We start from the raw sequence: 12,673 nt of genomic DNA on the forward strand, positions 1-12,673 counted from the left end.
GGAAAATTAACAAGACAGGAAACAACACATGTTGGAGAGGATGTGGAGAAAGGGGAACCCTCTTACACTGTTGGTGGGAATGTGAACTGGTGCAGCCACTCTGGAAAACTGTGTGGAGGTTCCTCAAAGAGTTAAAAATAGACCTGCCCTACGACCCAGCAATTGCACTGCTGGGGATTTGCCCCAAAGATACAGATACTGTGAAACGGCAGGACACCTGCACCCCAATGTTTATAGCAGCAATGTCCACAGTAGCCAAACTGTGGAAGGAGCCTTGATTGTCCATCGACAGAATGGATAAAGAAGATGTGGTCTATATATACAATGGAATATTACTCAGCCATTGGAAATGATGAATACCCACCATTTGCTTCGATATGGATGGAACTGTAGGATATTATGCTGAGTGAAGTAAGTCAATCGGAGGACAATCATATGGTTTCACTCATATGGGGACTATAAGAAATAGTGAAAGGGATTATAGGGGAAAGGAAAGAAAATGAATGGGAAAAATCAAAGAGGGAGACAGAACATGAGAGACCCCTAACTCTGGGAAACAAACAAGGGGTAGTGTAAGGGGAGGTGGGTGGAGTGATGGGGTGATTGGGTGACAGGCACTGAGGGGGACACTTGATGGGATGAGCACTGGGTGTTATATGTTGGCAGATCAAACTTCAATAAAAAATATACCAAAAAAGAGAAAAGCACAAGCAACAAAATAAAAAATAGATCAACTGGACTTCATCAAAATTAAACACTTTGGTGCTTTAAATAACACCATCAAGGATGTGAAAAACACAACCCACAGAACAGGAGAAAATATTTGCAAATCATATCTTTGATAAAAGTCCAATGTTCAGAACACATAAAGAACACTTACAACTCAACAATAAAAAGACAGATAAACCAGGGGCACCTGTGTGGCTCAGTCAGTTGAGTTAGTTCAGTCTGTCTGTTCAGTCTGACTCTTGATTTCAGCTCATGATCTCAGGGTCCTGAGATACAGCCCAACGTCAGACTCCCCACTTGGCAGGGAGTCTGCTCGACATTCTCTCTCTCCTTCTCCCTGTCCCTCTCCCACTGTGCTCTCTCTCTCTCTGTCTCTCAAATGCATAAATAAATATTTACCCAAAAAAACCCCAACAAATAACCCAATTTTAAAGCAAAGGATTTGAAAAGACATTTCTCCAAAGAAGATGTACAAATGCCAATAAGCACATGAAACTCAACATCATTAGTCATTTGGAAATTCAAATCAAAATCACAGTGAGGTACCCCTTCACATCTAGTATGATGGCTAAAATAAAAGGGAAAAATAAAACCCAGGAATAACAAGTGTTGGCAAGGATGTAGGGATCCTGGGCCTTTTATGCGTGTTAGTGGGAATGTAAAAAGGGTGCAAGCTGCTGTAGAAAACAGATGGGCAGTTTCTCCAAAAGTAAAACAGAAAGTTATCATATGACCCAATAATATCGTTCCTAGGTATATTCCCAAGAGAATTGGAAGCATATGTTCACACAAAAATTGTGCACAAATATTCATAACAGCATTATTCATAAGAGACAAAAGGGTAGAAACACCCCAAATGTCCACTAACTGATGAATGGATAAACAAATATGGTCTATCCATACAATGGAAAAGTATTCATCCATGAAAAAGGAATGAAGATAAAAACATGGAAGAATCTTGAAAACATTATGCCAAGCAAAAGAAGCCAGGGACATCTGGGTGGTTCAGTGGTTGAGCATCTGCCTTTGGCTCAGGGCGTGATCCTGGCACCCAGGATCGAGTCCCACATCCGGCTCTCTGCATGGAACCTGCTTCTCCCTCTACCTGTGTCTTTGCCTCTTTCTCTGTGATTCTCATGAATAAATAAATAAATCTTAAAAAAAAAAAACAAAAAACAAAAACTAGCCAAACATGTATGCCACATGTATGTATGCCACATATTGTATGATCATATATATATAATTTCCAGAATGGGCAGATTCATAGAGTCAGACAGTAAGTAGATCAATGGTTGCCAGATGCTGCTAGGGGAGGGGAGTGGGGAGTGACTGCTAATAGGTACAGGGTTCCCTTTGGGGTGGTGAAAATGTTCTGGAATCAAATAGCAGACATGGTTGCATAACCTTACGAGTTGTATATACTATACTATATACTGTATAACTATACTAAAAACACTAAACCATATACTTTGTTCTTTGTTATATAGTTTAATAAAATAATTAAAAGAATAGCATATACACACAGCATTTGTATTAGAAGGCTTTTAGCTGCAGGTAACATAAATAAAATCTCCACTAGTTTAATCAATAAGAAAGGCTATTGACTCAAGAAGCTTGCAGTCCAGAGGCAGATGGAGCCCGCAAGATCAACTGATTCAGTAGCTGAATGTTGGTGTCAAGGATTCAGATTTTGGTACATCTCTCTGCTCAGCAGTCTTCAAGTATCAGGTATGTTTTAGACTGGTAGTAGGCTATTTCAAGGGACTCCAGACAAAACAATGTCCTGAGGCAGAAAAGAAAGCTCACCTTCTTAGGATTTTCTCTTAAGAAAGGAAAATCCCGCCCCCCCCCCCCACCCCAGCCTCCAATGGACACACTTACTTTCAAGTCACTGAGGCCCAGCCTGGATCTTGGGGTGCTATCAACCTTCCCTGCAGCAAATGGCTGAATGGGTAAAGAATGAGTGCTAAACACAGTAAGAATTAGAAGGAAGGGGGAAATAGATGTTGGATGGGAAGCCAATAATTAAGTTATCTCAATAGAAGATGACTGATTCAACTTTTACAAATTTGATTACAAAGTATTAAAATACTCAGCCAATGAGCTAGAAAAAAGTACACGGACAATGTGAAGTCCAGTGTTCTCCATGGAGATTTAAGATGTAATAGTACCAACCAAGGATACATCATGACCTCCATCCTCTCTGCCAGAGGTTTCCCAGAGAGATTTCATCCTCTAGAAGAGACATTGACTATAGAATAAAGAGAGCCCCAACCTGAGAACACGTTATGTGTATCACAGCACAAATAAATCAATTTCTAATTATTCCTAAGACAGGATGAGTTGTAGAGTATTTCTTTTCAATTTATGAATGAAAATGGTTAGCAAAAATAAATAATAAAAAAGCTTTTTAAAAAATAGGCAAAAGACTTGAACAGATGCTTCATAGAATAATATATCCTAATGGCCAATGAGCATGTGAAAAAGTGCTCAACTTCGTAAGTCATCAGGGAAATGCCACTTCTAAATTTAACAGCACTGAAACGCTAGATGTTTGTGAGGACATAAAGCAGTTCGAGATATCAAACATTGCTGGTCGGCGTGTAAAATGGTACACCCACTTTGGAGAACATTTTGTTAGATTCTTACAAAGTTAATACCTACCCTACAATCCACCCACCCACCCCTAGTTATTAATCCTCAAGAAATGAAAACAAATGCCCTCAGAAAGAGTTGTTCAAGAATATTCATAGCAGTCTGTTCATAAGCCAAAAAGGAGAAATCACCCAAATGGCCATCAGTGGGAGAATGGATAAACAAATTGTGATGTATTCATAATGGAATACCACTTAGTAATGGGAAGGAAGGCATAACTGCCCAATATGGATGGATTTTAAAGACATGATGTTGAATAAAAGAAGCCAGACCCCCCAAAAGTACATACTGTGTGGTTCCATTTATATGATTTTCATGAACAGGTACATCTAATTCACAGTGATAGAAACCAGAGCAGTGATTGCCTATGCGAAAGGAACATGGAAATGTTCTGTATGCCGAGAGTCATGTTGATTACGTGGGTGTATACATTTACCCAATTCTGTTTATTGATACACCCAAGATCTGTGCATTTCAATGTATGTAAATTTTTCTTTAATTAAAAGAAATGAAAACGATGAGAGCAGAAGTGGCGATTAGAGAGGAAGTGTCTGGAGCCAAATTGGAAGAGGCAGGAATTCATAGTTGAAGAGTTTGCCTCTGACATTCTGGGCCACAGGGGTCTAACTAAACAGGGTGTGTGTGGCTAGCCTTTGGTGCATTCCAGGGACATCGTCTGCCTCCAGCTACCCTACTGGTGGCTTTGGTGGCCGAGTCAGCTTAGCTCCTAGGATCTGGGCTTTGCCACCTGCCCCATCCTTCCTGAAACACCTTGGAGGGTTTGTCCCTCAGGAGATGCTCAACTGGAAGAGGCAGAGCAGCGCCTAGGCCCCGGGTCTCCAGTCCTGGGTGAGGCAGGAGTAAAGAGGAGCCACCCCCTCCCTCCCAAACCCCTGCCTTCCTGAGCTGAGCAGGGCTGAGGCTTCTGAGAAATCCCATTCTGAGTGCCAGCCAGCCGCCCAGTTCTGCTCTATGATTTGTCACTGCTCTGCATGGTTGATGACTCAGTGTGGGGGAGGCAACAGGAGCCTTGATGCTGCCAAGGCAGCCCAGGGCTGCTGCTGAGGGAGGAAAAGCTGCCCATCCCTGTGGGGACGAGGGTTTCCGCTCCTGACCTGTCATTCTGGGCAGACAGGATGAAAGAAGCAGAAAGGGCTTGAACTTTGGGGACCGACCAAGTTGGGGTCCTTCTAGGTAAGGCTTAGTTTCTCGTCCTGTAAAATGGGGTAGGGGTGTTTCAGGGCTTTGAGTGCATGTGATTTACTGAGGGAAAACTTGTAAGGGGTGAGAGAAACAGGATAGGGAAGAGGGAGGGGCCCAGGGGGAAAGTGACCCCAGGTAAGGTCCAGCCTCAGGATGTCTGGGTGGCTCAGCGGTTTAGCACCTGCCTTCGGCCCATGGCATCATCCTGAGGTCCTGGCATCGAGTCCCACATCAGGCTCCCTGCGTGGAGCCTGCTTCTCCTTCTGCCTGTGCCTCTGCCTCTCTGTGTCTCTCATGAATAAATAAATAATAAAATCTTAAAAAAAAAAAAAAAGGGCCCAGCCTCAGCCGGATCCCCTGGGGACTGTGGGACTCCTTGCACTACTAAGTTGTTCACAGCCCCAGGTGGAATGGGGAGCTGGTTTTTTGCATCCCTTTCTCAACACTGGCTGTGGAAAGCTCTTGGAGGGGTGTAATCTACTGGTGAGACTTCTATCAGCATAGTACAATTTTCCAGAGATGGGGGCAGCTTTGAGCTCTTGGCAACATCTACACAGCTGGTGGTGGGTATACTGGCCTGGTTATGGAGACCTGACTGGGGTCCCAACAGCCCATATTCAAGGGGTAAGATACCCACTTCCCAGGGCTTCTGTGAGTGAAGTGAATAATAGGCAATAGGCAGTGAAGAAATAGTAATTATTTCTTAGATGCATGAGAAATGGCATGTAGTACTGCAAGTGTGTGTGCCCTGCCTACTGCAGATCCAGCACTTTTAAGGACCAGGGCAGAGTGAGAATTGAAAGTCTATGCATCTAAGCAAGAGCAATATCAAAAATACTTAATAGCCAAAAAGAAGCTGGCAGGGTAGCTGGGTCCTGAAGACCCGTTTAGTTCCTGGATCATAGGAAAGTTTGGGGTTTCTGAGGACAGAAGCTGAGGTAGTGATGGGGAACCCTTGAAGAACCTGGGACAGCAGCTACCAATAATCTGGTCTTACCAGCTTGCTGCATCATTCTGCCTTCCTGCCATGTACTTGTGTGACCTTTAAATACACCTACTGGAGATGAGGGAGCCTCCGGTCACCTCTCCACACTCTGCCTCCTGACATTTTCTCTATTATATGCTCCTAAGAAGTTGAGCATTGACCACTGAACATCATCTGGTCTGTTCACCCCAGCACTCTGCTTTTGATGGGGGCTTTCCAGAAACAGTGAGTTTAAAATGTTCATGGGAGGTCCACATTTTCTCTCATAACCTACTGTGTGTACATCATGGGAGGAAAGAACACTGACTGGAATCAGAAAGATCTGAGTTTGGATCCAGCTCTGCCATTTCTTGGCTGTGTGCTCTTGACCGAGTTGCCTTACCTCTCTGAGCCTCAGGTTCCTTCTCTGTTAAAAAATAAAACAAAAATAATAAACTTAAAGGGATAAATTAATGTGCCTGCTCAGAATAATGACTGGGAGAAGTAAGCCTCATGATGTCACATACTTAGCACAGAGTAAGCCCTTGGTAAATGTTTGTTCTTTGCCCCTTCCCTCTTTTGGAACAATGTATTTTTGGTCCTGTCATCCCTGGGGGAACAACTTTCCTAGTTTCACCACCTGCCATGGGGGTCTTGCTCATCCCACTTGTTTACCCTAATGAAACTCTTTACCTTCTGGGAGGGGATACTCATCCTTTTAATTTCTGGCTCTAGTTCCAGGAACTGCCTTACAAAGGCTTGGTTATTTTTTTCTCAGCTATTAAACCTCCCAGAAGACTCATCTCTGTTATGACCACCCTCATTGTCCCCACCATCCGGCCTCCCTTTCCTTGGAAAGAGGGTTTTCCATGAGGTAGAGCCTTTGCCAGTAAGCTGTGTCTGTTGTTTGGAAATGTGTTAAGATGGGATGAAGACTCACGTGAAATCTGTCACCACAGATGATTTCAAAGGAGCTGGTGGCCAGTACCTATTTCCTGCCTTGATTAGAGGTGCTTCTGCAGGAGAGGAGGCACTTACAGGACATAAATATCAGGGCACAGACAGCACAATCCCAGCCTGACCTTGAGGTCCAGGGAGGCAGCTAACAAGCAAAGTGCCTCTCTTGATATGGTCTGAGTGTTGAGACAAAGTGAGAGAGATCCAGGTGTGCAGGAGCCCTGCCCTGAGTTCTAGAACTGCCACCTGCAAGGGAATGGGATCAGGGCTTGAGTCCTGGCATGGCCGCTTCCCAGCTATGTGATCTAGAGCATTGTACCAAACCACTTTGTGCCCCAGTTGCCACTCCTATAAAATGGATATGATGATAATTGGCATTTTTCCCTGATAGTGAGGGCTTTCTTCCTTTACACATAGGCATTGTCACTTCTGGTAGTAGTACCTGCTTCTTCTGGAGAGCAGTCCCTGCACACCCAGGCCCTGTGTTTGGGAAAGGCTGGCCTCCAAACTAGGCCTGTATTTCAGCCCTGGCCTACAAGCATATTCCATCCTCAGGCCCTCATTGTTCAGAGATGGATGCTGGACCCCTGAAGGTTCAGTGGAATTCAATTCGAGGACTTCTGTTGGAAGTGTTGAGAAATAATTCTTTCCACAGGGGTTTCAGAGATCTCCGGCAAGGGTTTGTATTCTGGGCTACTCATGGCCATATTGCTTCTATGAAAGGAGAACCTGACAAGAAAGGAGCCAACACAAAGCCATGAGATAGAGTGGAAGGTTTCTGATAACATCCTTTGAACACCTGGATCCAGCTGGACCTGAATACCTCATTGGGGTTTGTTATCACTGTTTTTTTGCTAAAGCAAGTTGTGTTGGGTTTTCCATCTTTTGCGTTGAAGAGTCCTTCAGTAGCGTCATATATACAATAATGTATTCTTCTCTGGTTGCTTGAAGACAAGCCACAAGAGGTTCCTTAGCACAGCACCTGGCATACAGTAGGCACTCAAATGCCCCTTTCTGGGAATATAAGGGAAGGGAGAAGAAATGTGTGGGAAATATCAGAAAGGGAGACAGAACATAAAGACTCCTAACTCTGGGAAACGAACTAGGGGTGGTGGAAGGGGAGGAGGGCAGGGGGTGGGGGTGACTGGGTGACTGGGTGACGGGCACTGAGGGGGGCACTTGATGGGATGAGCACTGGGTGTTATTCTGTATGTTGGCAAATTGAACACCAATAAAAAATAAATTTATTAAAAAAAAACAAACAAACAAATGCCCCTTTCTCCAGGGCTTCTTTTCTCAGTTGTCAGGTGGGTGCACTGAACTGTGTTCCAATGCTTCTTAGTGGAGATGGAGACCATAAAGGGGAAATCTGAGCAGTCTGTTAAAGTAACAGAGGAGCACTGGGATAGCAAGAACACTCCCCAAATGTCCACATCCTAATCCCTGGATGGACCCTGTGAATAAGTCACACTACATGGCCAAAGAACTTCAGAAGATATTATTAAATTAAGGATTTTGAGACAAAGAGATTTTCCTATATAGAGATGGGTCCAACCTAACCATGCCAGTCCTTAAAAAAACTCAAGAATCAGGTCAGAGATGCAATATTCTTGGCTTTGAAGGATGGAGAAAGGGGACCTTGAACCAAGGAATGTGGCAGCTTCTAAGAAACCAGAAAAGGTAAAGAAATGGGATTTTTTCTAGATCCTTTATAAAGGAATGCCACCCTGTTGACACTTTTAATTTTAGCCCAAGGAGACAGGTGTCAAGACTCCTAACCTCCAGAACTGCAAGACAATCAGTTTATGTTGTTTTTAGCCACTGAATTTGTAGTAATTTATTAACAGCAGTGGCAGAAATTCATACAAGCATTCATACATCTACTTATTCTTTTCATTCATTCATCATTCAGCAACTATGTATCAGGCCCTGTTAGTAAAACAGATTTCATTTCTGCTCATAATCTACTTGAGGACACAGAAAATAATACTCAGTTTGAAAAGCTCTGTCAGGGGAAAATGAAAGCTGCACAATGGGAAATGTACATGTTGCTATGGGAACACGAAGGAGCCACCCAATGCAGCTCTGGGGTGAGACTTATGGTGGCCTGAGAGGACTTCCTGTAGGAAGTGCTGTCTAAAAGCAGACACAGGAAGGATGAATATGAACAATCTTCCCTGGGTGGGTGGAGCTAAAAAGCGTGTGGTGCTATATTAGAGTTCTTCAGAAGAGCAGAATCAACAGAACACCTACATAGAAATTTATTTTAAGGAATCGGTTCATACAATTGTGGCAGTGTGGTAAATTCAAAATCTGCAGGGTAGGACAGCAGGCTGGTTACCCAGAAAAGAGTCACAGTTTGAGTCCAAAGGCCTCCTGCATGGCATAATTTCTTCTTGCTCAGGGGAGGTCAGTCCTTATGCTATTAAAGCCATCAACTGATTAGGCATGGACCCCCATTATGAAAAGCAATCTGCTTTAGTCAGATCCCACCTATTTAAATGTCGATCTCATCCAAAATACACCTTCACAGAGACATCCAGAACAATGTTTGACCAAATGTCTGGCCACTGTGGTCCGGTCGAGTTGAGACATAACATTGACCAGTAAAGCATCAGCTTACACATATAGACATATGAAAAAAACACATTATTTTGTCTCAGTCACTTAAGGGTGTCCCTCTAGCCACACTCACTTGGCAAGCATTTCAGTCTCAGCTATGTTTTGGCAGGCTACCCTGTTTTAGGCTCAAACAAGAATCAGGGATGAGGGCATTTTGGGACTGCTGGGAAAGCAGGGATGAGGCCTGTTCCCTTGTCCACATGAAGGCTACTGTCACCATGTCTCCCTCTGCTCCCTGAGGCAGCTGTTTGGCCTGCTTCTCTGCTCCATCAGCCCCTACTGCCTCCAAAGTCTTCTTTAGGAAAACTTCCCTTCCTTCAGCATATGTCTGAATGTGGAAACCCTCATGAGTTCACTCAAGGTCTCAGGGCTATTTCTCCAGGCATTCTGCAAAGGCAGGGACACAATATCTCTTCCCTCCCTACAAAAATGACCACCCTGAGAACCCCTCCATTCCTTTCCTGCCCCTTCCTCCCTAGTCAGATCTCAGCCCCCACCTCTGCCTCCTTCCATAGACCTCCCTCCCTAGCTGAAGTCTGGGGTAGGTGAGGGCCCTTGCAGAGGCCTGGAAAGTTCTGTTTGAGGCTCTGAAACACAAAAGTTCCTGGAAATATCAGAAATCGCACTCAGAATTATAAAGGGATTTGCGAGAGAGAGAGAGAAGGAGAGGAGGAATGGGTAAAAACATCACTTCTGAATCATGTGCAGGAGTGAGAATTAGTCAGAAATGAATTCTGTAATGAGTGACTTTGCCACATGCACATTAGAAAGAAGGACCTGCTGTGCAAAGGCCCTGGGGCAGGAGGGGAACCACAAGGAGGCAGGGGTGGGCAGAGAGAACAAGGGAGAATGGTGAGAAATGAGATTGGGATGGTAGACAGAGGCCAGACTGGGGCTGGGGGGGTAGGGGGGTGGTCCTGATGCCAGATGAAAAGTATGAAAAGTATCCTGAGGATGGCAGGAGGATGTGAAGTACTTTAAGTGGCAAGAAACACAATCACATTTGAGTTTTTAGAAGACTTCCTCTGGCAATTGGGCAGAAAGTGTCCTTGATGAGTATTATGGGCTGAAGCACACCCTACCCCCTAATTCACATGCTGAAGTTGGAACGCTTAGAAATTCAGAATGTGACTGCTTGTGGAGATAGGGCCTTTCAAGAGGTAATTTAAGTAAATAAATAAGTCATTAAGGAAAAGTAAGGTCATATGGATGGGCCCTAATAGAGGATGTCTGGTGTCTTTATAAAAAGATGAAATTGGGACACAGACACAGACAGAGGGAGACCACACGAAGAGACACAGCGAGAAGATGGCCATCTGCAAACCGAGGAGAGAAGCCTCAAAAGAAATCCACCCTGCTGACACCCTGATCTCGGATGTCCAGCCTCCAGAACCATGTGGACACATGTTTCTATGGTTTAAGTTGGCTAGTCTGCGGTGCTGTCACAGACAACAGCCCAAGCAGACATATACAACAGGGCAAAAGTGGCCCCTGGGACGCTGCCAGGGCAGCTGCTGCGATTTCTCAGGTGAGAACACAGTCTGGAGGTGACAGGCAGATGGCCCCCAGAGGGCCTCAAAGGTCTGCAGCAGGGCGAGGCCCGAGACCAGACATGTCCGCTTCCCAACAACTTCTAGCTGTGCCGAGAAGGGCAGGGCTTGGTGCCTATTACATCTGGAAAACTGCTCTCTGACCATATTCCTGCATGCTTCCCCACCTCGTGGGACTGATTTGGCTGCCCTGGGCCTTAAACAGACTGCGTCAAACCCGAAACTTTTTTTTTTCCTCCTGCCTCTTGGACACAGTGGCATTTTCTAAAGTTGGTCACACCAAGAAATTTTTATCAAGAAAGTCAGATCATTTTTCTTCCTTTGAGGACATAATCACACCCACGGGTATACTTTGTCAATTGTTTTGTGAAAACTTGGCATTTGGACACTTCTCACGGTTTTAACTATGTATAGTTCTAGAAGCAAAACACTCAGACTTTTATCCTTTTATATTTGAATGTTTATATATTGCGGTTTATGTAATTACATATACTGAGATTGTTATTAAAGTAAAGGAAAATGCATACATCTTAGGTGTACACCTCGATGAAGTTTTCCCCTGTTTAGACTGCTATAACTCCCATCCAGATCAAGGTGAGAAAACCCATCTGATAGAGCCCCACCATTCCCCTCAGGAGGGTGACCTTGCCTGAAACTGCATTCTTTGCTAAAAACTTCCTCTGTTCACTCCCCTTCTGTCATTAAAAACTTTTCCTTTTCTATAGATTTGGTAGAGCTTTTTTTTCTGATGGGGATGCTCTCTGATTCATGAACCATTGAATAAAGCCAATTTAATCTTTAAATTTATTCAGGTGAATTTGTTTAACAGGTTCAGTTGGTAGCTGTGGGATCTAAAGTGAAATCCAAAGTGATGGCATTTGGGGACAGCAAGAAACAGGCATGGTGCCCTGTAAAAACCCTGTTGAGATCACTCCCTTTCTTGCCATTTCTGAGATCCATGAGTAAATCCCTCTTGATTCTGAGCTCTGTTCGTTTTGCATTGAACTCCCAATCTAATTGACTTTCCAGACCAGAGCTTAATGGGTAGACTTACTGGCAGACAGTTCCATCTGGAATGCGAATCCCTGGGCTTTGGTTCAGTCCGCAATTCCTCAGTTCCAGCCCGCAGTCTCCACTTTAAGATTGACTTTATGGAACCAATAAAACCTTTTGGAAAAGTCAACCTGGTACCTTGCTCACAAGGTTTCAGCAAAACAGTCTTAAAAAGAGCTTTTACGGTCAATCACCATTTTCAATGCACTTATGTAAATAATCAGGCCAAGTTTTTTTTTTTTTTTAATTTATTTATGATAGTCACACAGAGAGAGAGAGAGAGAGAGAGAGAGAGAGAGAGAGAGAGGGAGAGACACCGGCAGAGGGAGAAGCAGGCTCCATGCACCAGGAGCCTGATGTGGGACTCGATCCTGGGTCTCCAGGATCGCACCCTGGGCTAAACGCAGGCGCTAAACCACTGTGCCACTCAGGGATCCCCAATCAGGCCAAGTTTAACACAAACAAATGTTTTACTGTGATTATCTTTTAAAAATTGGGGGATAATTATAGGAAGAAAAATTATGTTTGTACCTTTGCAGCTATTAGAGTTTAGTACTGTAAATTGTTTTTAGGTTTTGTTACATATCTTTCAACTGGACTAGATTCTGAATTCTTCTAGTTTTTTTTTTAATTTAAATTCAATTTGCCAGCATATAGTATAACACCCAGTGCTCATCTTGTCATGTGCTCTCCTCATGCTTGTCACCTGTCACCTACCACCTAGTTAACCTGTTCCCCCACTCACCTCCCCTTCTACAACCCTTTGTTTGTTTCCTGGAGTTAGGAGTCTCTCATGGGTTATCTTCCTCTCTAATTTTTTGCTACTCAGTTTCCCCCTTCCCGTATGGTCTCTTTCACTATTTTTATATTCCACATATGAGTGAAAACCATATGATGATTATCTTTTTCCAATTGACATATTTCACTTAGCATAATACCC

At 43.9% G+C, this 12,673-nt stretch overlaps 1 long non-coding RNA gene across 5 annotated transcripts in view; it reads left to right on the forward strand.

Moving 5' to 3' along the window:
* The window catches only part of LOC102151123, a 54,869-nt gene extending 42,979 nt beyond the window's left edge, over nt 1-11,890 (forward strand). For 3 of the 5 annotated variants that reach the window (XR_005374596.1, XR_005374594.1, XR_005374592.1), the window contains 2 exons: nt 2,309-2,457; nt 7,164-7,601. This is a non-coding gene — a long non-coding RNA (uncharacterized LOC102151123). Of the gene's footprint in view, nt 1-2,308; nt 2,458-7,163; nt 7,602-10,379 lie in introns of those variants that run through there. The other 2 variants (XR_005374595.1, XR_005374593.1) reach the window with 2 other exon arrangements.
* Nucleotides 11,891-12,673: the final 783 nt, after the last annotated feature.

This window comes from Canis lupus, chromosome 20 (genome assembly GCF_011100685.1).
Source record: "Canis lupus familiaris isolate Mischka breed German Shepherd chromosome 20, alternate assembly UU_Cfam_GSD_1.0, whole genome shotgun sequence".
NCBI classification, from domain to species: domain Eukaryota; kingdom Metazoa; phylum Chordata; class Mammalia; order Carnivora; family Canidae; genus Canis; species Canis lupus.